Source organism: Vicia villosa, linkage group LG2, assembly GCF_029867415.1.
Source record: "Vicia villosa cultivar HV-30 ecotype Madison, WI linkage group LG2, Vvil1.0, whole genome shotgun sequence".
Classification (NCBI taxonomy): Eukaryota; Viridiplantae; Streptophyta; class Magnoliopsida; order Fabales; family Fabaceae; genus Vicia; species Vicia villosa.
In genome coordinates, this window is record NC_081181.1 from 40,268,295 (window position 1) to 40,295,819 (window position 27,525).

The following is a 27,525-nucleotide window of genomic DNA, read 5'->3' on the forward strand; positions in this document are numbered from 1 at the left end:
GGAATATGCCCAAAGATGGCGAGAAATGGCTTCGCGAGTCCAACCTCCCTTGCTGGAAAAAGAACTGGTAGACATATTTATGGGTACTTTGAAAGGACCGTACTACGATAATATGGTCGAAAGCATATCTTCAGGGTTCTCGAACTTGGTAGTCATTGGTGAAAGGATTAAAAATGGGATTAAAAATGGGAAGATACAAGGGGCACCCTCAGGTTCTTATCACACAAAGAAGTCATACGATGGGAAAAAGGAACCCAACACTGTTGGGGCAATCTTGGTTAATCAGACCCCAGCACTACAACGAAAGGATCAACATAAACAACAGGGTGGCCAACGCACCTGGAGGTCCAAGCCAAAACGATCATTCACCCCGTTGCACATGCCACTGTCTCAAGCTTTGCAACATCTGCTCAATCAGAGCTTGATAACTCTGCTGCCTCCATACTCAGCTCCAGCTAACCCCGCTCCTGGGTACAAGATCCATGCTAGGTGTGCCTATCATTCAGAGAGTCCTGGTCATGATACAGAGGATTGTGGGCCGTTGAAGCATAAGATCCAAGATTTAATTGAAGAAGGGCTCATTGAGTTCGAAGAGCCTCGCAAGTCTAATGCTATGGATGGCTAGAAGGAGGGCTTCTTAGATCATTAGTTTCGTTTTCATTCGCAATTTCTTTTCTGTTTGTTTAAACATTGTCTTACGACATACTCTATGTACTTTACATAATCATTAATGCATTGCTTACATTTGTCTTGATTTATTCCTAGTGTTTTCACTATATATAAAACTGTGTTTTTACTTAATTTTCTTCTTTGCGATATTCAACTCTCGTTAAAGCTGTATACCTTTAGAGGGAGGATGACGAAAACGATACCACCATCTCATACATTATGCTTTCGAACAGACCGTGTTAACGAGGTACATGCATTATTTCAATTCCTAAACAGTGGAGATATAAGGATGTTAATCCCTCGTCAACCCCTTTTGAGCCGAAGAAGTAGGAGTTTTCCTTCACGTACAAAATAAAACCCTTAAAACATAACCTGGGGTAGGGTAGCTGCTCAGTTAACTTAATTATTCCAAATTGTTCCTTTGAACATAATCACCGATGGTTCCCCGTCATCATTAAAGTCTGGAAGTCAATATCCGCAAAGAAAAAGAAAAAAAACAACGCAAGGCCTGCTAAGTCAAAACCTATTAAGGAGACTCAGGCAAAATTGGGGCATCCCGCTGACTGTAGTTTCAAAATGAGCAGTTCAGGCAAAAGTTAGGGATAACAAAGTCGAAAAGAGGTCACTACATACCCTCGACAAATGGAAAATATTACAAAAAAGGAGGATGATTGCCTTTGCAAATAAACTTTTGGTTTTTGAACCATCATAAATGTCAGTATTACAATTCCCAAAGTCTTTTGGAGCTTAAATGCATAGTTAACTGAGCATAGGACTGGAGAACATCACGAAGATTGGGATGGGTACAAATAAACTTTGAGCCATTATCCTTTGTTTTTTAAAACCGTGAACCAGGCCACGTTACAACCCTTAAAAGCCCTAATTGAAGCATGGTTAGTTCGAAAACGTACCGTTACCAAAAGGTATCCTGACTCCTTAAGGTCTACTATAACTCTTGAGTTGATATCACTTTCTTACAAAAAAAACTCCGTTTTACTCAAAGATGTTTTTAAACTTTCAAGACAGACATATGCATTCGCATCTTATGAATTTCATTATAAAGCACACTTGTCTATATAGATTCAAATGCTTAACATCAGGGAGAAGTTGCATGGGGCATGACTAATGACTAAAAATCCTACCGACAGACAAAGTAGCTTTAGAAGCACATCAAAAAGAAGAAACGTCTCTTACGCCTGACTTGGTTGGCTAAAGGCTAATGTGTACATGGGGCACGACCCGTCGTTATCCCATTTATCTGGGCAATCTAATCAAGATCCATGGAATCTCTCATAGACGCTGAATAGACCATGGGGCAAGTCCATCACCTGGGGGCACGATGCAAAGGTCACTCAGTATCAGATGGTGTCAATACCACTCTCACATCCTTTCCAGGAACCTTTCTAGGTAGTTTTCTTTAAGACATCTCTTAACCTCTTCAGGTAGTCTTCTTTAAGACATGTTCAAATATCTCTTATCCTTTCTAGGAGCCCTTTTCAGATAGTCTTCTTTAAAACACATCTTCTCGTCCTTCCTATGACCTTTCCAGGTATTTCTCATCATTTTCAGGAATCTTTCCAGATAGTCTTCTCTAAGACAAATCCCTTTCTAAGAACCTCTTTAGGTAGTCTTATTTAAGACATTCCTTACCCTTTATAGTAACCTTTTGAGGTAATCTTCTCTAATATGTCCCTCATCCTTTCCAGGAACCACTTTGGGTAATCTTCTTTAAGACATCTCTTAGCCGTTTCAGGCAGTTTTTTTCTCTAAAAACATTTCTCTCATCCTTCCACGTACCTTGTCAAACTTTGTTTAAAGTACAGTCTTCTTTGGGACGATCTCCTATCCTTTCTAGGGTAATATTCTTCAAGATGTCTTTTCCTGAGTTTTGTTTAAAACACCACATTCCTTAAAATAATCTTTATCCTCTATAGGAATCTTTTGACCCTCTTCACAAACATGTCCCCGAGCTTTGTTTAAAGCACAGTCTTGTTTAAGACAATTTCCTATCCTTTCAAGGAACCTCTTCAAGTAATATCCTGGAAAACATCATCTCATCCTGAGTACTCAGCGAATTCTTGTCCATCAGATACGACCAAACGCATGAATCATTCTGAAAAGCATCTGCTTCACATTCAAATCAATACTTAGCATCAAGCAGAGTGGTTTAACCAGAGGCGATCATTTCTGATAAAGACTCTTGAATGGGGGACCACATCCAGAGGGTTCTCCTAAACAGGGGCAAAGTTTCGAGGATTACAAGGGGTATACAATCAAGGATCCTATTGACTGGGGCATATCTTTCAAGAATTCAAATACTGGGGAAGTGCATATCAGGTTCGTGGCATGACATGATAAAATTCGAGTTCCCTCTAAGGATACTTCCTTCAGGTTAAGGGGTGCGTCTCTCAAAATTTTTGACATTGGGAAAATCACGCTAGTATCACACAAGGAGCATTGTTGCGTAATTGGCCTTCCTACGCATGTATTATTTACGACCTACAATGTGGGATCGTCATGCATACATAACATACAAGATTCTCATTTATTTTTAGAATCTCATTACATGACACTTGCATCATGACATTGCATAAAAATTAACGTTGCCTTTTCAGGTCACTTAACAATTGAAAGGATATTATCATCCAAGTACGGTGCAAATACGATCGTATCAACGATTCAATCTTAACACTCACAGATACAATTCTGATGCTTCATTCCGAAGGAAATTCATAGACAATCAAAGAATTTCTTATCCTTTCTAGGAACCTTTCTAGGTAGTCTTTTCCGAGACGCTTATCATCCTTTCTAGGAATCTTTCTACGTAGTCTTCTCTAAGACCTCTGTTATCCTCTCTAGGAGCCTTTCGAGGTCAGTCTTGTTTAAGATATGTCGAGGTTAACCTTGTTTAAGACACATCTTCATATCCTTTTTAGGAGCCTTTCTAGGTGAGTCTTGTTTAAGACATCTCGTATCCTGTCTAAGAGCATTTCTAGGTGAGTCTTGTTTAAGGCGTATCCCAGCCTTTCTAGGTCAGTCTTGTCTAAGACATATCATACCTTTCTAGGTAACCTTCCTCAGAATATTTATCCGATCCTTCCTAAAACATAACTTGCCCTTTTAGGGAGATTTTTAGTTAGTCTTCTCTAAGACATTTCTTTCCAAGCTTTGTTTAAAGCCTAGTCTTCTTTACATCGGTCATTGTTATACCCTATTCAGGAGCCTCTTCAGGTAGTCTTATGTAAGACATTACTTCATCTCTCCTCAAATACAATCAATGCGTATGATCCAAGTATGAAAAGCATATGCTTTATACACGCAACTTGTCAAAACAACTGGATGGCATCTTTAAGCCCATCTCCGTCACTGTTTCCTCCACCAACAAGCGCAAATTAATGGGTATTCTAGTGTTCAATCCTCTTCCACCGCATACTCCAACGGGCATACAAGCCGATCTACATCCTCCGGTTTAAGAAGATTGAACAGGGGCAGCTGTCATACCCCAAAATTTGTCATCCTCATTTCAACTTCAATGGCTCGAGGCTCAAGGGTTTTATCAAGGCCTTCTCCTAAGCAAGGATCTCTTGAACTAGGGTTTTGTATCCTCCTAAGGAAATTGACAAAATAAGGTCTCCAATGAGTTTCACATGACTCATTATGTCTCAAGGCGTCTCCATGTCAAAAGGCAAGCTTCAACTCCAAGGATTTCCCATTCAATGGCTTAGATGATTCACAATCGACTAGTTTGACCTAAAAGTCAACTAGGGTCAAAGTATGGTCAAAACTCCTGATTTTTTGTTAACAATAATATTATGAAGTATCATTCATCATTTTATCAAAGGTTGATCATGATTCCTCAAGGAAAAGCTTCAAAATCAACAAAGGGATAGTTACTAAATCAGGGTTTTGGTCCAAAAAGTCAACTGTATTTTGACCAGGCATAACTTTCACATGGAACATCATAAATTTCTCACTCAAAGCCTATTTTGAAGGAAATTGGATTCTCTACAACTTTGTCTCGCACATGCCAAGGCCAGAAATGCATCATTTGGGAGATATGGTACAAAAGATTATAGGTCCTTTTCAAAAGTTAACCAAAAGCAATTTTTTGTCAAAGGGCATATCATCAAGATAAAATCTCCAAATGAAAAATATGTTCCAAAGTGGCTTATAGAGGACATCTTGAGGTTTCCAAAAAGTCCTAGAACTCCTTCATATCTTAAAAATTGAGGGAGACATGCCTTGCTAAAGTTGGGCAATTTTGGAGGCAAAATATGAAATAAAAGGGGTTGAAATTGGAATTTCTTGCAAATGGGCCTAACTTTTTAAGTTTTAACCTTGGTCCACAAGTTATCCAAGTTGCTAAAATCACTTGCCACGAATTTCAGAGTTTTATTTGATTTTATATGATTTTTATTCATTTAAATGGTGATTAAAAGTCAAATAAATCAAGAGAAAATCCAAGATATGATTTAAAGGCTTATTCCAATCAAATCTAATTAGCAATTACACCATATTTCCCATACAAAATCGTGCATGATTTAATTGGAAAGGATTGGAGCAAATTTGATCAAAAATAGAAAGTTATAAATCAAATTTTCACAAAATTGCAAGAAGGGATTCAAAGATCTTTTTGGGCTTTTCACTTGACCTAATTTGTGCCTCTATAAATATACAACACAAAGCAATGGAATAGGGGACGAAATTCTGGGCAGAGCAGGGCATTCAAGAACACAAAATTCTTCAAGAAACTCAAATTCGGTTTCAAGGATTGGAAGTGTTTCAAAGAGGTTTGAGCATTGCTATACGTTCCTTGGAGCATTCTGAATTTATTTGGATCATCACACGACCTCAGCACCCCCAGAATACCTCCATATAAGCCCAGGTAAGTCGTTCTAAACCTTGAATCGATTAGAGTAATTCATGCCTTTTTAGGTGAATGTGATTGTGTATCATGCTTTGTCTTAATGTTGTGATTGTTTCTGGTTTGTTTAATTGGCGTTTGCATGATTTATACGTGTTTCACCATTGATAGACAAGTTAGGGTTTGTGATCTTGATTTGGGGCTTTTTGTTAGGAGTAAAATTAGAAGGAATTAGGGTTGTATTTAGGTTCAGGGGCCTTGAACGAAGAAATCCCCATGGTCGCGAAGTATTTATGAGCATGCATGTGATATTTAGGGTTTGCGGGTTTATTCGCTACGAAGGAAATCATAGCTATTCCGTAGCTATTTGTTTCAGAAATTTGCAGGTTGAGCGAGGAAGACGATGGCGTGGCATCATCTTACTGGTTGTTTTGTAAGTTCGCGCGCGTTTCTATTTTGTGATTTGCTTATCTTATTTTATTTAATGGACGCATATTATAAACGCGTAAAACGTTTGGCTGGGATGGTGGGAAGAAACACATATGAGGGGGGGAGCATGGGTTCGAGTCCTGATCAGTGCATTTTTATGCACATTCTTCCATGTTTGTACTTAGGCATTTCTATGGTTTGGTTTGTTTATTTTTCTATTTTATTATGTTTTTTTATTTTATTTTATTTTTGCACTTATTTGATTTTCGTACTTAATTTTCAGCTTTAGCAGCTTTCACGAATAAATTCATAAATGGAGCTTGGAGTATCGGATTAAAGCGTTCTACCAGTCGTTGGAAAGCTAAGAAAAAGATCTACGATTTTTGTTCAGAAGTCAGAAGCAAATTCGGACTCCAACAAGGCCAGAAAACTCGTACAAGCTGCTGCATTATTTTTTGTATTTTGTTTGGGTTAGTTGTATTGGGCCTGGATCACACATTTGACCCAGTTAAGTTGTGAAACGGGTCGTGCTATTGTTCCTTAGGTTAGGCAGCCACGAAAATACTGTTCATCATCACTATTCACGATTTTGAAAGCTTTAACGAATTCATGGAGAACTAAACACCTTCTTACGGATTCACTGTACTCAGGTTTCAAACTTTGAGATTGTTATAATATTTACAATTTGATTTCTATTCCTTTCAATTATGCTATAAGATTCTTGTTTGCTTAATTCGATTATCATATAACATTGTTGATTTAATTTGATTGATTCGTGTTCCCAATTTTAATCGCTGTTAACTTTGCTTAATTGTTAATTTGCGCTATTCATAACCGTATGCTTAATCCGGCAATAGGAACATGTTTCTCATAGTATCAATCACGCTTGTTGATTGATATTGTAATCAAATAGGATAGAAAATCCGCTTAGGGAATTGTAATATTAGCAATCGATGATAAGTAAGAACCGAGTCAGTGGATCTGTTTGCTTTATAATCACTTATTTCAAAACACTTATTTTCAGAATCACTTATTTTAAGCACTTTTTTCTGTAATTCGACCACCAAACCAACCCCCCCAATTTCGATTTCAGTTAGTAATAATTAAGAATCCTTGAGAGACGATATTCGAGTTACCGTTACCGTCGTACTACAATTTTACAATTAACTCGTTTTTGACCCGCGTGCGACAGCGGATCAAATTGGCGCCGTTGCCGGGGATTCTTGTGAACATTAACTGATATTAGAGTCTTAGGTGTAGTGTTTGTGCGTTTTGGCCATAGGTTCCTCGCGGTTTCGGCCATAACGCCTCTAGAGTCGAAAAAATCGGTTTTTGGGAAAATTTCACCGTTTCGAAAATCTGTCCCGACAGTTAGGTGTGAAAAAAATAGTTGGCATAAGTCACCTACTACAGAGTAGTTACGTGACAAATTTTTCAAATCGCGAAAAAAGCCTTTTTACTATTTTTAATGATTTATTTTCTGTTTTCATAGAGTCGAAAAATTCCGAAAAAAATACCAAAATTCTATTTTTACGTCATTAGATTATTTTCGGTGTCAGTTTATTTTTTTGAATTATTTTTAATCGATTTGCTTCATTGTGTTTGTTTTAGGGACATAGTTGGCATTTTCACGATTGTTGCTGCGTTTGCTGTGCACTAGTCCTGGCTACTAGGTCTTCCTGTCCTGAACTTATTGCTTTTGATCCTGAGGTAGAGAGAACCTTGCACACACTTCGTAGAGCAGGCCAGGCTAGCAATAGTTCACCTTCACCGACCATAGCTGAGTCTGATTCTGAGTCTGATTATTTGCATAATTTATTTGATTCTGATTCTGAACTTGCGTTTGAAATGGCTGAAAATAGAACTCTAAGGCAACTTGCAGCCCCTGATGTTAATTATAATGGCTTGTGTATTGAATATGATGCTGTTGCTATTCCTTTTGAATTAAAATCGGGTTTAATACACTTGTTGCCAAAGTTTAATGGTCTTGCAGGTGAGGATCCACACAAACATTTGAAGGAATTCCAGGTGGTGTGCTCTACACCATTGAAGCCTGAAGGGATCACTGAAGATCATATCAAACTTCGTGCTTTTCCTTTTTCTTTGCAGGGTGCAGCGAAGGACTGAATATATGATCTCGAACCGAATTCAATCACAAGCTGGAATGCTCTAAAGAGAGTGTTTTTGGAGCGATATTTTCCTGCATCTAGAGCTGCTTCAATCCGAAAAGATATTTGTGGTATTAGACAAGATAACGAGTCATTGGCTGAGTACTGGGATAGGTTCAAGAAGTTAGTTTCAAGCTGTCCTCAACATCAGATTACCGAACAACTTCTCATTCAGTACTTTTACGAGGGGTTGTTACCTATGGATAGAAACATTCTTGATGCTGCTAGTGGTGGAGCACTTGTTGACAAAACTCCAGCTGCTGCCAGAGCCCTCATTGAAAATATGTCCTTAAATTCCCAGCAGTTCACCACTCGAACCAATTATGTCCAGACCAAGGGTGTACATCAAATTCAAGGTTCCTCGAACAGAGCTTTAGAAACCAGACTTGATGAGCTGACCGCTTTAGTTAAACAACTTGCAGTAGCGAAACCTCAAACAGCAACTGTATGTGGCATTTGTACAGCTCATGATCACCCCACTGATACTTGTCCTCTTCTGAAAGATGATACTGTTACCGAGCTGCCTCAAGCTTATGCAGCCAACCTTTACAACCAAAACAGGTACAACAACACCCCTGACCTGTCTACCAACAAATATCACCCCAATTGGAGGAATCATCCCAACCTCCGATATGGAAATCAGCAGCCTTCCCAACAACAGCTCACCGTTCCATTACCCCAGCCACATCACACCCCTCCAGCTACTACTTCCGGACCATCCTTGGAAGATCTTGTTAAGCAAATGGCCGTGAACAACCTTCAGTTTCAACAAAGAACCGACACTAGCATTCAGACCTTGACCACACAGATGGGACAACTTGCTACTCAAATAAATAATATGCAAGCTCAAGGTTCGAACCAACTTCCAGCACAAACTGTTGTCAATCCGAATGGTAATGCTAATGTGAGCGCTATTTCTTTGCGATCCGGAAAAGTTACAGAAACAGCCCCTGAAAAGAATAAAAAATTCATTGAGGTAACTTCTGAACTTTCTCCATCTGAACCTTCTCCAGCTGAGCTTTCTTCTCCTTCTTCTGTTGTGGTCGGAACTGAAAAAAATAAAGAAAAGGAGTATGTGCCACCAGTTCCTTTCCCACATAGAGTTCTGAAAAATAAAAGAATTGAGGAGGGAGACAAAGAAAAAGAAATTCTGGATATGTTTAGGAAAGTAGCGGTAAACATTCCGCTTCTTGATGTGATTAAGCAAGTTCCAAGGTATGCAAAGTTTCTGAAGGATCTCTGTACAAACAAGAGAAAAGTGAAAGGAAGTGACAGAGTCAACTTGGGAAGAAGCATCTCTGCTTTCATTCAGCCCGAACAAAGAGTTTCGGCCATCTCTCAGGTCTTGCCACAAAAGTGCAAGGACCCGGGAACTTTTACTATTCCTTGTACCATCGGGGATAAGAAATTTGATAATTGTTTGCTTGATTTAGGAGCGGGCATTAATGTTATGCCTACTTCTATTTATAATAACCTTTGCCTTGGTCCCATGCAGCATACAGGTTTAATCGTTCAACTGGCGAACAGGAGCAATGCACGTCCCACCGGCATAGTGGAAGACGTCCTCGTTCAAGTTAACGATTTAATTTTTCCTGCAGATTTCTACATTCTGGACATGGAAGGAGAAACTAAGTCAAGCAGAGCTCCCATCATCTTAGGCAGACCGTTCATGAAAACGGCGAAGACAAAAGTTGATGTTGATGATGGAACCATGTCCATGGAATTTGGTGACATCGTCGCAAAATTTAATATCTTTGATGCCATGAAACACCCCGTGGAGGAGCATTCGGTTTTTAACATTGAGTTGATTTCTGAATTAGTTGATGAGAGTTGTTCTGAATTATTTGCACTCGATTTTCCATCTCTCTCTGATTTTGATGATAATTATTCATGTCCTGACTGCACTGACACTAATGTTTGTGTCCTTTGTGCTGAGATTGATGCTTCCTTGCAGCCTGATACATTTCCTACAGGTGAAGTTGTTACCGATGAGGCTGTTTTTGCCGTCGATGCTCTTGACATCCCGGCTGCCCCAAGCCTTCCATCCATCATTCAGCCCCCGTCCTTAGAGCTAAAAGAGCTCCCTGGGAACCTGAAATATGCTTACTTGGAGCATAATGAAAAACTTCCTGTTATTATCTCTTCTAACCTTGATTTCAATCAAGAGGACAGACTTTTGCAGGTATTGAAGAAGCACAAGAAAGCAATCGGGTGGACATTAGCCGACCTTCCAGGTATTAGTCCTTCGATGTGCATGCACAGGATTTTACTTGAGGATGGAGCGAAAACAGTAAGGCATCCTCAAAGGAGGCTTAATCCTTTGATTCTTGATGTTGTAAAGAAAGAGATAACCAAACTCTTGCAAGCAGGTATCATTTATCCTATCTCTGACAGTAAGTGGGTAAGTCCAGTGCAGGTTGTACCTAAGAAATCTGGACTCACAGTGGTAAAAAATGAAAAGAATGAACTTGTTCCCACTAGAGTCCAGAACAGCTGGAGAGTTTGTATTGATTACAGGAGACTGAACCAGGCTACTAGAAAGGATCACTTTCCTTTGCCGTTCATTGACCAGATGCTTGAACGGCTAGCTGGTAAATCACATTATTGTTTTCTTGATGGTTTTTCAGGTTACTTTCAGATTCATATTGCACCTGAAGATCAAGAAAAGACCACTTTCACGTGCCCATTCGGTACATTTGCTTACAGGAAGATGCCTTTTGGCCTTTGCAATGCTCCTGGCACTTTCCAACGATGCATGATGAGTATTTTCTCTGATTTTATTGAAAATTGCATGGAAGTGTTTATGGATGACTTTACTGTTTATGGTTCTTCCTTTGATGCATGCTTGAACAGTTTAAACTTGATTTTAGAAAGATGCATCGAGACTAACCTTGTGTTGAATTATGAAAAGTGTCATTTTATGGTTGAGCAGGGAATTGTTCTTGGTCACATTATTTCTGAAAAAGGAATTTCTGTTGACCCTGCTAAGATTGATGTGATTTCTACACTGCCTTACCCTCCTTGCATTCGCGAGATTCGTTCTTTTCTTGGTCATGCAGGATTTTACAGGCGTTTCATCAAGGATTTCAGCAAGATAGCTCTTCCGCTGTCGAACTTGTTGAAGAATGATGTCACTTTCGAGTTTGATGTCAAATGCAAACAAGCGTTTGACTTCTTGAAGAAAGCATTGACCTCCGCTCCCATCATTCAGCCCCCTGACTGGACACTTCCTTTTGAGCTTATGTGTGATGCTTCGAATTATGCTGTTGGGGCTGTCCTTGCACAAAGAGTTGACAAGGCTGCCCATGTTATTTACTATGCTTCTAGGACTTTAGATTCTGCACAGTCTAATTACACTACCACTGAAAAAGAACTGCTAGCTATTGTTTTTGCTCTTGACAAATTCAGATCCTATTTGCTAGGTTCCAAGGTTGTTGTTTTTACTGACCATGCAGCTTTAAAGTACTTGCTGAAGAAGCCGGATGCAAAACCGAGATTGATTCGGTGGATGTTGCTGCTCCAAGAGTTTAATGTTGAGATTAAAGACAAAAGTGGAGCTGAGAACTTAGTGGCTGACCACTTGAGCAGGATAGAGAGAGATGAAGATCCTTTTCCTATTAAGGATGATTTTCCTGATGAGCAGTTGTTTCTTTTGCATGGGATTACACCTTGGTTTGCTGACATTGTTAATTTTCTTGTTGCTGGTGTTTTTCCTACAGGTGCTTCTAGATCACAGGTTCACAAACTCAAAAGTGATGCCAAATATTATGTTTGGGATGATCCATATCTATGGAAGTTTGGTAGTGATCAGGTAATCAGGAGATGTGTCCCCGACAATGAGATTGCATCTATTTTAAAATTTTCTCATGCATCTCAAGTCGACGGACATTTCGGTCCTCAAAGGACTGCAAGAAAGGTCCTTGATTCAGGCTTCTATTGGCCAACTATTTTTAAGGACGCTTTTGAGATTTATCGCACTTGTAAAGAGTGCCAGATAGCAGGTACCAACATCACTCGCAAGAGTGAAATGCCTCAACAGCCTATGCTTTTCTGTGAGGTATTTGATGTATGGGGGATCGATTTCATGGGTCCCTTTCCTGTATCATTTGGTTTCCTTTACATTTTGCTTGCTGTTGACTATGTTTCAAAGTGGGTGGAAGCTATCCCCACTAGGACTAATGATTCTAAAGTTGTTGCAGAGTTTGTCAGGTCTAATATCTTTTGCAGGTTTGGAATACCGCGAGCTATCATAAGTGACCAAGGCACTCATTTCTGTAACCGCACCATGGAAGCCTTACTCCGAAAGTATGGAGTTGTGCACAGAGTCTCTACTGCATATCACCCACAGACTAATGGGCAAGCTGAGATCTCCAACAGGGAGATCAAACAGGTTTTAGAGAAAATGGTGCAGCCAAACAGGAAAGACTGGAGCCGTCGTCTAGAAGACGCACTTTGGGCTCAAAGGACAGCTTTCAAGACACCCATTGGGATGTCTCCTTATCAACTTGTTTTTGGTAAGGCATGTCATCTTCCTGTTGAGATAGAACACCGTGCTTTTTGGGCGGTGAAGAGTTGTAATTTGGAGATGCAACAAGCAGGTATTGAAAGAAAACTCCAATTGCAACAGTTGGAAGAGCTTAGATTAGAGGCTTATGAGAGCTCTAGGATTTATAAAGAGAAAACTAAGCACTTCCATGATAAAATGATTTCTAGGAAGGAATTTTCTGTGGGCCAACAGGTTTTACTGTTTAACTCCCGCCTTAAGCTAATGGCTGGGAAACTTCAATCCAAATGGATTGGCCCCTTTGTTGTTACTAATGTTTTCCCTCATGGTGCAGTAGAAATAAAAAGTGCAGGTACTGACAAAGTCTTCAAGGTTAACGGGCAGCGGCTGAAGTTATTCCATGAAAATCCGGTGCCTAAAGATGTCAGCATGGAGGAGCTTTCTTTAGAAGCACCTGACTACGCTGCAACTTGATCAGGGAGTCCTTCTTTCCTTCTCTCTACTTTATTAGTAATGTCTTTTCATTGAGGACAATGCTTAGTTTAAGTGTGGGGGAGCAAATTGTGTGTTTTATTTGTTTTTTGTGTGTTAGTATTTTGTTTAATTTCAATAAAAAATGCATCCTCTTGAAAGTTTTAGGCTACACACTGATTTGAGTCGGGTTTGCGGAGACATGGGAAAAGTTCACAAGATCGGTATCGTTCTAACACCGTAAGTCTCCTGCATACGGAAATTGATTTGAATTTGTTATTATGTTTTAGCCTTAATTTCTCATTCTTTGACAGCTCTTGAGTAGTTTATTTCAGCAGTCGGCACTTGGTAGGGAACTCTTTGTTAGTTGGTTCAGCGGTTTCTGGTGCTGAACTTGGTAGGGAGGATTACGGTCCGATCCCCCGCAACTACATCTGAGTAAGCAAAGGGTTATGCCACGCAAGTACCGGAACCCCGTGCAAAAGGATCAGAGTCACTAACCGGTTGTCCTGCTATAAGTGTGTGGAGATAACGGGCTTAATGTGATTGCGCCTGAATGAAAAAGAGCAAAAAGGATGAGTAAGTTAGGCTATGGTATAATAATATGATTTGAATTGGTTTGTGTATTTAGGAGCCTTATGTCTGCATATTTGTGGTTAGTGTTCTTACGATGTCCTTAGTATGCAAGATTAGTACCTGTCGATGCAAACTCACCTGAAGAAGATCTGTAGCCTAGGATGAGTAACTGTTGATGTTTTTCTGCTTTCTTTTCATTTTGCTCGGAGTGCAAAAGTTCAAGTGTGGGGGAATTTGATCAGTGCATTTTTATGCACGTTCTTCCATGTTTGTACTTAGGCATTTCTATGGTTTGGTTTGTTTATTTTTCTATTTTATTATGTTTTTATATTTTATTTTATTTTTGCACTTATTTGATTTTCGTACTTAATTTTTAGCTTTAGCAGCTTTCACGAATAAATTCATAAATGGAGCTTGGAGTATCGGATTAAAGCGTTCTACCAGTCGTTGGAAAGCTAAGAAAAAGATCTACGATTTTTGTTCAGAAGTCAGAAGCAAATTCGGACTCCAACAAGGCCAGAAAACTCGTACAAGCTGCTGCATTATTTTTTGTATTTTGTTTGGGTTAGTTGTATTGGGCCTGGATCACACATTTGACCCAGTTAAGTTGTGAAACGGGTCGTGCTATTGTTCCTTAGGTTAGGCAGCCACGAAAATACTGTTCATCATCACTATTCACGATTTTGAAAGCTTTAACGAATTCATGGAGAACTAAACACCTTCTTACGGATTCACTGTACTCAGGTTTCAAACTTTGAGATTGTTATAATATTTACAATTTGATTTCTATTCCTTTCAATTATGCTATAAGATTCTTGTTTGCTTAATTCGATTATCATATAACATTGTTGATTTAATTTGATTGATTCGTGTTCCCAATTTTAATCGCTGTTAACTTTGCTTAATTGTTAATTTGCGCTATTCATAACCGTATGCTTAATCCGGCAATAGGAACATGTTTCTCATAGTATCAATCACGCTTGTTGATTGATATTGTAATCAAATAGGATAGAAAATCCGCTTAGGGAATTGTAATATTAGCAATCGATGATAAGTAAGAACCGAGTCAGTGGATCTGTTTGCTTTATAATCACTTATTTCAAAACACTTATTTTCAGAATCACTTATTTTAAGCACTTTTTTCTGTAATTCGACCACCAAACCAACCCCCCCAATTTCGATTTCAGTTAGTAATAATTAAGAATCTGTAGATGTTTTGATTGGCTGCATTTTATGGTAAAACATTCATGTGTATTCTGTTGTCTTGACTAAGGTCATGACATGTGGTGTGTAGTGTTAAAGGTTATACAGGTTCTGGTTGTGTAAGCTAATACATGCTGTGAGTTGGATGTCATGCTCGTCGTCATGACATCAGTATTTGACAGCAGTAGCTGCTACATTTTCTATTCTATTTCTATTATGTTTCCTTATTTATCTCAGTCTTTATTTTGGGAAACTAAAGATTGTGCTGATTGTACATCAGTAATAGAACAAATCATGGGCTGGCTTTTTGGCACCCTGATATGTGAAAAGCAGAGAATTGAAGTGAAGAATACTGTTTGCTGTGATTTATGCAGAACAGGTACAACATCAAGATGTTACAAGGAATGTCATGACTTCAACCATGACATCGCGCCTGCAGAACTGAGGAAGAAAGATTCAGTTTGGTTTTAAAAGATACAGAATATTCTATGTGAATATTATGTAATCCTATGTGGCGCAGATTTAAAGGTCAAGGAATCAAGTCAGAATATTGTGTAATCAAATCTGAAGATTGAAGATTCAGCAGTTACTAATTTAGGAGATAAATTAGGTAACTTATGATTAAAAGGCCTTGTTTGTAGCAGAAGAAATCTGCTGATTTGTAACAGCAAGGAGTGCTGCGATTTTAAGCCCAAGTCCAACTAGGATCAGGTTATATATAGGAATCTTTGTAGCCTTGTAAACCTAACGATTATAATGTAGTCATTAGGGTTTGTTGTGTAAGTGAACCACACAGGTTGTGGGATGGTCACTGATTTGTGCCTCGAAGCCTGTAGGTAAGAGGTTTATTATATTCACTCAGAAGCTGTGAAGCAATGAGTGAAGATTGTGTTCTTGGAACTACTCCATTATGTATATTTAAATTGTTGGTGATTAAGCCGTCGATGCAGTGGCTGAGTTGTTGACTGCTAGACATCATTGCTATGATTGGGAGTGGAATGGAGATATTCCATATCTAGGGAGAACCTAGGTAGAGGGGTCATTGGGTAGTGATTAAGTGAGGAGTTGTAAACTGGGAGTTTAGCTCTGAATTGATACTGCTAATAGTGGACTTCATCCCTGGCTTGGTATGCCCCCAGAGTAGGTTGATTGAACTGAACTGGGTGAACAATTCTGTTGTGTTGTTTATGTTTCTGCATTGTTTATTTGTAAGTTCAGTTTGGATGTCATAACATCGTGCATGACATCAGTGTGTGATTTAATGACTGTGCTAACACAGAATCTCTGCTAAGCAGATTTGTTAATGTTAACTGAACTAATATGGGATCCCAACACTTCCAGACTTCTGAATGTTAGATGTAATAAATAATTGAGGGATCTGTATGTACTGCCTCAGCCAAGCTGATGACAGACCAGGTGTCACAACATCGTATATGACATCTGGGGTCTGTCTTACCAGAATTTCAATTGGTATCAGAGCAGGCATCCTGTCTGTTTCTGGATGAGATCCATGGGAGATACTTTCTGGTTGTTGGAGGTAGTTGATTGTTTGAACATTCATGTTCATATTGAATGGTCCCTAGAAGTGGAGGATGGACCTATGTGTGGAAGACTGGACCAAGCTGACCATAACAGGTGTATTCTCTTGGCAAGGGAAGATGGTGTTACTGATATCCAAATGATTCATGCGGGAGTGAAGAATTTGGGGTGTTTTATTCAGCATATAGCAGGGTACAGAGAAGAAGATTGTCAAAACCTTCATGCGGGAGTGAAGTTAATGATAAGGTATTCTTTGTGCTTATCTGTTTCTTTCTGGTCAGAATATTGGTTAGGTCTTGTTGTGTTGCTTGAAGAAGAAGCAAGCATATCGTTGGATTGTTCAGCTGCAATTCTTGGATGTCATGCTTACAACTGGTTCTGGGAGTAAGCATTGTGTAATCTCTGTTGATATATGACTATTTTCTGCTGCATAGCATCTGATGCATAATCCTATCTTTGAAAGAAGATCTCTAGGGTTATATGGTTTTCAACAGAATTTGTAGCAGATTGTTCTCAACTTCAGTACAAGTGTCAAAGATACTTGAAATCTTTTCTCAAGTCCACTCATAAAGGCATGGTTATTGAGGTTGAAGAGGTTCAAATGATCAGTGTTCCTCATATTCATCTGCAAAGTTGTTTGATGATCTTCAAGATTGTCAAGAATTGTGTGTTCCAAGAAGAAGGAACTGATGGCATACTGGTATGCAGCTACCAGTTGAAGAACAGATGTTCTGGTGCTAAACTTATGTAGTGTGAGTACATTTGTTTGGAACCTACTCCTGATCTGGAAGAGGAGACATCTGCATTTTGTGTTGATTGGTCAGAATACAATCAACTGAACCTTCCATCCCAAATGTCAGTTTTTTTTCAGGCATAAGCTTATGGGAGTTGGAAGTAGAGCTCAGTGCAAGTGAAAGGATTCATTCAGGTTTTCTTTTCAAGACCTCTATGAAAATTCAAGATGAGCTTATATCTGGTATGCTCTTTTGATCAAAGGAACCAGATGTGTGAATTGTTTTCTTAATCATAGAACAGTTAGTGGTGAAAACTGAATACTGTGTATCGTGCATAGTGAAATATGGTTTTGAATATTGTGTGATGATTCAAGGGAGTCAGATTACTGTGTGGAATCTGAGGTATTTTCAGGAGTCATGTCATAAGTGAATCTGTTCCAGAAACCTTGTTGAGGGAATCTCCTCATGGGGTACAGATTGTGGCATCCATTATCTCAAAGTCAGAAGAGAAGTCTGAAGAAAAGCTTATTGAGATATGGCATATATTATCCCTTAATCATGACTGATGTGTAGCTGAGCTGATGGTGTTGGTCGTGCTTTATTTGTCTTTCCCCATGTGTCATACAGGAGATGTTGAATGAGAAATCCAAAGAGTCTAAATGAATGATGTCATAACAGATGTTGTAACATCATTGTCAATGCTTTCATGTATGAAGAAGAGATCATTTAAAAGGACCTGGTGTGAGCAGCAAATTCTATCTGAGTGACTAATAGGTGCTTTGACGGGAGACTTAGTACTTATTGGATGTACAGCCTGAATACAGATTCATATACTCTATCGGGAGCTAAGTATGTGTATGAAGTGTCCATGGTCCGATTTGAACTATGCATCAATTATAGTTCCGTGTTATCTTCAATTAAGCATTAAGAAAGGCAATGGTTGGCTGGTGAGTTGATTCAAGAAGAAGAAACATATAGGAGATGATGAGTGTCTTGATGGGAGCTGGATATTTACATCAACTATGTGGAAGAAGAAGAAGATGTATGTGATGCTTTGTTTTGTATGTTACATCACAACACTTGAAGACACCAGTAAAGATTAGGTTCAGACCTATCTATTGAAGACATGTTCAAGAGCTATTTAGAAGTTTCTTCTACTTCAAGGTACATGAAGTGGCAGTCTGGATCTTGTGTAGCAAGCAAACTAAGGATTCCAAATTTGGAAAGTGTGGCAGTTCCAAATGAAGAATGCTTAAGGTTAAGGACAATTATTCAAAACTTCCTTATGTTGTAATTCTCAGGGGGAGTATGAAGTATGACAAGACATCAATCAGTGTAGGTGATGGTAACATGTTCTGGCAATTCGTGTTTACTTTCATGATGAAGACTTCAGTAGTGAGTATGACTATGAAGACAGAAGTTTGGTGAGATGATCAACATAGCTGTAGATAAAAAGGATTCTTCTAATTCTAATTGGAGAGTATGTTAATCATTATGATAAACATCATATCAAGGAGGATTTCAAATTATCTTGGCAGACCATGATCAGAGTGCAACTTGGTAGGGTTATGATCAACAAGTGGAAGTAGTGGCAGTTCTTTATGTTGAGTCTGTGGCAACCTTTCTATGGAAGCATCAAGTGTCAAAGGGTTATTTGTTGATTATTTCAGGTGGAGATAAGGTGGTAGACTTGAATCTGTTGAAGAAAGAGAAGTGGAGTTAGTTGAATGTACTGAACTGTTCAACTGTGTCTTAATGTTATACAAGATGTTATAACATCTAAATTCTGATGTGAGTATCTTTTGTAAAGGAGTTACTTTGTAATAGTGAAGTGTGTCAGCTAGTTAGTTGGGCAGAGGGTGCGCTCTTGAAGATATGAAGATGCGTCTTATATTTTCCATTCATCATTACAAGTTTTCCTGTATGAAGCACAAATTATCTCAGATAGGGGGAGTGTCTTCTTAGTTCAAGATATAATTCTAGAAAATTATCTTGGTCTGTTATACTCTATCATCATAATGAAGGTGGTCCAAGTCAGCAGGAGCTTCTTTAACTTAGTTAGAGGAAGTTTCTTATGAAAAGGTTTATTTAACAAGATGTATCATTACAGTCAGCTTTTCTGGGAATGGTTGAATCTAATCATGTGCGTCTGGTATCCACAAATCTTGAACTCGTCTAGTGGCTGCATGTCAACAAGTGTTGGAAGGCTCTTCACAGTTGCAATTTACTGTCTCAAGGTGGTCATGTCATGAAGAGTAACTTTTAAGGGGGAGATGTTCGTTGCTTTGGCAACATTTATGGCCAAACAGGGGGAGAAGAGAGTGTCACCCCAGATCATATTGAACAAGATGGTTCTGTTCATGTTATGTGATAGTGTAGCTTGTGGAACTTGTTCAGCAAGACTGATGTTTTGATGTGCTTTGCATAACTGGTAGTTTGCTAGTTCTTTTTCTACTATGTTTCTCTAATGTGGTGACAGAATGTTTTAGCCAAAAATTTGCCAAAGGGGGAGATTGTAGATGTTTTGATTGGCTGCATTTTATGGTAAAACATTCATGTGTATTCTGTTGTCTTGACTAAGGTCATGACATGTGGTGTGTAGTGTTAAAGGTTATACAGGTTCTGGTTGTGTAAGCTAATACATGCTGTGAGTTGGATGTCATGCTCGTCGTCATGACATCAGTATTTGACAACAGTAGCTGCTACATTTTCTATTCTATTTCTATTATGTTTCCTTATTTATCTCAGTCTTTATTTTGGGAAACTAAAGATTGTGCTGATTGTACATCAGTAATAGAACAAATCATGGGCTGGCTTTTTGGCACCCTGATATGTGAAAAGCAGAGAATTGAAGTGAAGAATACTGTTTGCTGTGATTTATGCAGAACAGGTACAACATCAAGATGTTACAAGGAATGTCATGACTTCAACCATGACATCGCGCCTGCAGAACTGAGGAAGGAAGATTCAGTTTGGTTTTAAAAGATACAGAATATTCTATGTGAATATTATGTAATCCTATGTGGCGCAGATTTAAAGGTCAAGGAATCAAGTCAGAATATTGTGTAATCAAATCTGAAGATTGAAGATTCAGCAGTTACTAATTTAGGAGATAAATTAGGTAACTTATGATTAAAAGGCCTTGTTTATAGCAGAAGAAATCTGCTGATTTGTAACAGCAAGGAGTGCTGCGATTTTAAGCCCAAGTCCAACTAGGATCAGGTTATATATAGGAATCTTTGTAGCCTTGTAAACCTAACGATTATAATGTAGTCATTAGGGTTTGTTGTGTAAGTGAACCACCCAGGTTGTGGGATGGTCACTGATTTGTGCCTCGAAGCCTGTAGGTAAGAGGTTTATTATATTCACTCAGAAGCTGTGAAGCAATGAGTGAAGATTGTGTTCTTGGAACTACTCCATTATGTATATTTAAATTGTTGGTGATTAAGCCGTCGATGCAGTGGCTGAGTTGTTGACTGCTAGACATCATTGCTATGATTGGGAGTGGAATGGAGATATTCCATATCTAGGGAGAACCTAGGTAGAGGGGTCATTGGGTAGTGATTAAGTGAGGAGTTGTAAACTGGGAGTTTAGCTCTGAATTGATACTGCTAATAGTGGACTTCATCCCTGGCTTGGTATGCCCCCAGAGTAGGTTGATTGAACCGAACTGGGTGAACAATTCTGTTGTGTTGTTTATGTTTCTGCATTGTTTATTTGTAAGTTCAGTTTGGATGTCATAACATCGTGCATGACATCAGTGTGTGATTTAATGACTGTGCTAACACAGAATCTCTGCTAAGCAGATTTGTTAATGTTAACTGAACTAATATGGGATCCCAACACTTCCAGACTTCTGAATGTTAGATGTAATAAATAATTGAGGGATCTGTATGTACTGCCTCAGCCAAGCTGATGACAGACCAGGTGTCACAACATCGTATATGACATCTGGGGTCTGTCTTACCAGAATTTCAGAATCCTTGAGAGACGATATTCGAGTTACCGTTACCGTCGTACCACAGTTTTACAATTAACTCGTTTTTGACCCGCGTGCGACAGCGGATCAAGTCCCTCCTCCAACACCATTTTTTTATTGAGAAGCCTCCCTTGATTCAGTGCATACACAGCACTATAGCGCACCCTATACCTCTAAGTCTAGCCATAGGATCATCCTCCATCCCAAATCAAATGCCCCAGAATTAATTCCTATATCATACACCTTCAGCCCAGACACATTGAATCAAAGTCCTCTAATTCTCTAATTCTTTATATTTATTTTTATTATTTACTTATAATTATATAATTATTTTTTAATCTTTATTTATATTTATAAATCTAATTTTTTTAAATTGGATTAAAATATGATGAATATTAAAATTTAATTTATTGTTCGCTTCGATTAAATTTATTGATCGCGGTGGGTAATAATCGGTTATTTAATTATTTGATTAATTAAAATAAAAATAGGATTTTATTTTGCTAAAGGGTTTCAACCATCTTATTAGTTGCGATGACTAGCATATTCCCTTTTGAAAGTTCGTTATTATTTTGTAATTGAATCTATCGATTATGAGGGATAACGATAAAATTAAATAATTAATTACTAAAACACATTTATTTGCTATTAGTGATAATCGAACCTATCGATTAGAATTGTTAGTAATCCCCCACTAATCTATTAATTATGGTGATCAAACCTATTGATCATTGCGATTAATAGTGCATATTAAATATCAGGGTTGTACGCCATCTTAAAACACTCATCTCTTCAATAATGCGAATAAGGCAACTCAAAATGCCTTGCAAACCACAAATTTCAAAACTACGATAGGTAACTCAAAATACCTTCAAATACATTCATATCAAATCTAAGGCGTACAACCCTGCCCCGAACTACGTAGACTCTAATCCTCCATAAGGAGGTACGTAGGCACTTGGCAACAAGGCGAGTCCCCTTCCCCAAAATCTCACTTTTCACCCTATTCACTTCTTTAGCTATTAAACCTTAATAATTTTAGCCATAAACCCTTTGCTTTAATTCAAAACCTTAGGAAAGGGTTAAGGGTGCCTAACACCTTCCCTTGACCCGAATATAATAACTTACCCCGAATCTCTTGACTGCGTAGGGTTTCCTATTTGCCCTGGTAGAATAGGTGGCGACTCTAAATTTTAATTTTTAGGGCAGTCTATTCTGGTTCTGGTTTAGTGGTTTGTTCAGTGATTTCAGTTGGCTGAAACTCTAAAGTTGAACCTTCTGAGATTATTTGGGGTAAGTTTGATGTGTGAAATTGTGAATTTTGTGGTGAGGGTGAGGCTGAGATGATTTGAACTTCTGATGGACAGACAAAGTCTTTTAGAGATGAGTGAGGTGAAGTGGTTTTAGTTAAGTGTGGTGGTGTTTGTGTGATTGATTCAGCAAGGGTGTTATAAGTCGAAACATTTGGTAATATTGTCGCTAAGGGACTGGTAATCCCAGGAATGTTCCAAGATCCTTTATACCACTCATAAGGTTTTGCAAATTGGTTTGTAGGTTGAGATCTGATTTAAGACGATTCTGAACAAAAAGTTTCAACACCGAATGGTGGATCATTTCCTGACACCGGTGAATTTTCTGGTTCAGAAGGAGTGTTAGATACTATTTCTTTTGGTGGTGAAATTTCAGGTGGGTTTGGATTTGTTGATGTGGGAGTAATGGCAGTATTTTATTGCTGGATTTCTGATGAAGTGATTTTTGTTTGGATTTCAACAGATGGTATGGATGAGGATTCTTTTTGGTTGGAAGTATGGATATCTGTTTCTTTTGGATTTTCTAAAGTACTGGAAATAGCTAGACGTGCAGGGTTCTGATTTTCTTGTTGTTGGGTGACAACAATGGTTTCTGTTTGTTTGGATGGTTCAGTCGATTTTAAATCAAACTTGTCAATGTATGACAACAGCTGTACTAAGTTTTGATTTTCTGGAGGATTAATGGGACTTGTTTATAATGTTGAGATATCAAGAGATTTAGAGGATTGGTGGACAGGGGATTCAATAGTTTGAGGATCAAGTAAGACATATATTTCAACATTATCAGAATTAAGAGTAGAGATGAAGGTAAAAGGATTACCTGAGTCCGTTTTCTTCTTTCTCTTCTGATCTTTGGAAGTTTTGGTAGGAGTTCCTTCTTCTGCCGCCTTTCTTTTCTTGGATTTCTTCTTCTTCTGAACTTCTGGAATGGGGTCATTTCTACCCTAAAGCCAGGCTGGATCAATTGGTATGCCTGCCTGCTTGTTTAGTTCGATGAAGTTAAGAATGATGTTTGGAGTATCTCCAGCATTGAACAGAGGGAAATCATTGATCTGAACTCTCCTTTGATTAACGAAGTTTTTTTGATAGGAGGTGGGTGGACAAACAATTTCCTCGATGATTTTCATCATCTTCAGGTTCTTTCCACTTTGATTTTTTCCACATATTTGTTCTAATTCTTCCACCAGGTTGCCTCTATTATATGTGCTACTAAGCCATTTTCAGTCAAAATATCTGAAATCAATCTAGAAAGAGGAATCCAGTTTCTTTGAGCTTTAACCTTCCGATTTTCTCTAGGCTCGTTGACATGATCCCACAAATATTTGAAGAGAATATATGGTAGATCAATCTTGATGTCTTCACCCAGACAGTAGAGTAGAAATTGTCGATCGGTATTAACATAATCTGAAGAGCTTGTTTCTTTTCGATGGAAGATACAGCCCAGAAATATTTTTGCCCAAACTTGGTAATATTCCTTCATACTTTTGAATTTTGAGGAAGGTTTCTCATTCTAAAAGATTTCAGCATAAACTGCTTCCATATCTGGTTTTCCATCAGCAACTCCAACTACTCCTTCACTTTTAAGACCGAGTAACTGTCCTATTAGGTTTTCTGTAATAACAATTTGCTTACCCATAACCATTGACAGAATTTCTTTTGGTGTAGTAACCGCATGAATCCAAAATGAAGGTGTTTTCATGTTGGCTACATTAATGGTAAAACATACCTGGTTGATATTGTTTTATGCAGGTAGCATATGTGTGAAGCTAATACAGTTATTATAGTGAATGTTATGATAGATGTCATGACATCCGTGTGTGACAGAAGGAGCTGTTATTATTTATTAAATGTGTTGCCTAATTTATCTAAATTATCAGTTTAGGAAACATTTTATTGAGTGCTGCATATTTCGTCCAAAAGATCTTGCTGACAGCACATTTTGTAACAGGCAGTTGGCGTGTGAATTAGGTTAACTTTGTTAACCCTAATCTGTTTCTTAAAAAGCCCAAGGCCCAAGACTGCATATAAAAAGGACTGCAATCCTATTTTGGAACGCACACGGAAGATTTTGTATTGTGAAGAACTGTTGTTCTGTAACTGTCTCGTGTGATCCAAGCAATTGTCTTTGATGATTGCGTTGGAATAGTTTGTGTTTTTGTAATGTCACTATAATCTTTTAAGCACGAGTGTGTGTCTCTTGATTGAATCTTTTAAGCAGATCAAGGTGTGTTTTTGAAGAGTGTCTTCTATCTGTAATTGTTTATTTGTTTATGTGTAATCAGTGCTGTGATTGAGGGGGAGTGGAATGGAGATATTCCATATCTAGGTAGAACCTAGGTAGAAGGGTCATTGGGTAGTGATTAAGTGAGATGTTGTAAACGGGGGAGTTTAGCTTTGAATTGATACTACTGATAGTGGACTTCATCCTTGGCTTGGTAGCCCCCAGAGTAGGTTGTTTGAACCGAACTGGGTAAACAATTTTGTGTGTTCTTTATTGTTTTTATGCTGTTTTATTATTATTGTCCGTGTTGCGTAATTGTGGATGTCGTAACATCCAGTTTGACATTGAGCGTGTGTTACTAGAATTTTCAATTGGCATCAGAGCAGGCACCCTGCCTGTTTACATCTGGGTGAGATCTAGGGATAACAAAATTCTGGTACTATGGAGAAGGAACTGTTAGTGTTTGGAAACATACCACCTATCCTGGATGGCTCTAACTATGAGTACTGGAAACCTCGTATGGTAGCAGTTATTAAGTAAGTGGACAGCAAAGCCTGGAGAGCTGTTGAAAGCGGATGGAAACATCTTGAGAAAATTTTAGAAGATGGAACCACTGTTCTAGTTCTTGAAACTCAATGGAGAAAATCTGAAGAAGAGTTAGCTTTGGGCAATTCCAAGGCCCTAAGTGCACTGTTCAATGGTATTGACAAGAACATATTTAGACTTGTGCAACACTGTGAGCTAGCTAAAGAAGCTTGGGATATTCTCAAAATAGCACATGAAGGCACGTCAAGGGAAGGATGTCGAGACTTCAAATTCTTACCACTAAGTTTGAAAATCTCAATATGAAAAAGGATGAAACCATTTATGAATTTTACATGAATGTCCGCGAGATTTCAAACAACTCAGCAGCCTTAGGAGAAAAAATGATTGAAGAAAAACTGGTAAGGAAGACTCTCAGATCACTGCATAAGCGATTTGATATGAAGGTAACTGCCATAGAGGAAGCTCAAGACATCAGCAACATGAAGCTGGACGAACTTATTGGTTCTCTACAAACCTTTGAGTCAAGCATCTATGAGCCTGTTGAAAAGAAGAACAAAAGCATCACTTTTGTCACCAACACAGGTGATAATTCAAAATAAAGTAATGGTGGAAGTGATGAGAATTTATCTGACACCATAGCCATGCTTGGAAAACAATTCAACATACTCATTGAAAGAGTTGATCAGAAGTCCAGACCCAATGTCAAGAACACGTCCTATGACATCAGGCAGACCTATGACTCAAGCAAAAGATTCAAAGCTGAGGAGAAGCCCTATCTAGAGAAAGGGGTTCAGTGTCATGGATGTGAAGGATTCAGACACATTAGAGCTGAATGTCTTACCTACCACAAGGAGCAAAAGAAAGGACTGACTATTACTTGGTCTAATGAAGACTCAGATTCAGAAAAAGAAACTGCAAAACATGTCACAGTTTCAACAAGAATCTATGAATCTGATGATGATTCTAGTGACGATGAGCTAACCTTTGATGAACTAGCTGCCTCGTACAAGAAGTTGTGTAGGGAGAATGCTGAAGTCTGCAAACAAGTGGAGAAGCAAGAGATAATCATAAGAGAGCTAGAAACTGAGAAGAATAAACATCTTGCAACCATAGACTCCCTCAGCAGTGAAGTAAGCATGTTGAACCACAAACTTGATCAAATGACCAAGTCATTCAAAATGCTGAACAATGGGTCTGAGATTCTAGAAGAAACTCTAGAATCTGGACAAAGAACAGGAGACATGTCTGGAGTGGGATTTGTGGCTAAAGAGGAACTCATCTCTGGAATCAGGAGAGCAAAGTCCGAGACCTGTGTGACCAACCAGATGTCAACACCAATGTCACAACTTCAAGACAACAGAAGAAGGATGCATTCAAAGAAGAAATTCCAAAAATGGAAGTGTCATCATTGTGGGAGATTTGATCACATAAAACCGTTCTGCTTCAGAATAATTGGATATCCTGACCACACTTATCGAGCCAAACCTGAGTTTAACACCTACAACAGAAAGCAACGATGGGCAGCTAAGAATGTTGCTCTAGTAGCACACACTTCTCTAAGGATGCCAGCAAAAGAAGATTGGTACCTTGATAGTGGTTGTTCAAATCTTATGACCGGGAGGAAGAGCTCTCTAGTAGTTCTCAAACTAGAAGGAAACAACTATGTAACTCTGGGTGATGGAGAAATAAGAGAAGTCAAAGGTGTTGGGAAGACAGAAGGGTGGGTATCCTTAATCTAAACAATGTTCTACTTGTACAAGGACTGACTGCAAACCTTATAGGCATCAGTCAGTTGTGTGATGAAGGATTTAATGTTAGGTTCACCAAAGAAGAGTGCATCATCACTAATGAAGCAAATGAGGAAGTCATGAAAGGATTTAGATCAAAGGATAATTGCTATCTATGGAAGCCTGACACACCTGTCCACCCCTCTGACTACTCCATGATCAAAGAAGAATTAAAAGTTTACCGTCACAAATCTGATGAATCTGATGAGTCTGATGAATCTGATGAAGAATCCTATGTTGGAGATCTCACCATAAGTGAACTGTCTACTGGTTTTTCTGAGACCTGTTTAATGAATGAGAAATTGTGTGCAGAAGTAAGGGAGTACGAAGTATCAATAGATTTCTGCTAGAAGAAAGAGTAAGCCTTGTGATGGACATTACAGATCGGGAAAGAAAACTGGAAAAGTCAAATGCGAGCAATGATCCTAAAAGACTATCTGAAAGCGATGTCACAGATAATGTTGCAACAATATCTAAAGACATTGTGACAGAAAAGGGTATGTTGGGTATCTGCTACCAAAACAT

At 38.5% G+C, this 27,525-nt stretch overlaps 1 pseudogene; it reads left to right on the forward strand.

Moving 5' to 3' along the window:
• The window catches only part of LOC131648904 (uncharacterized), a 98,079-nt pseudogene extending 86,294 nt beyond the window's left edge, over positions 1-11,785 (forward strand).
• The last annotated feature ends 15,740 nt before the right edge of the window (positions 11,786-27,525 follow it).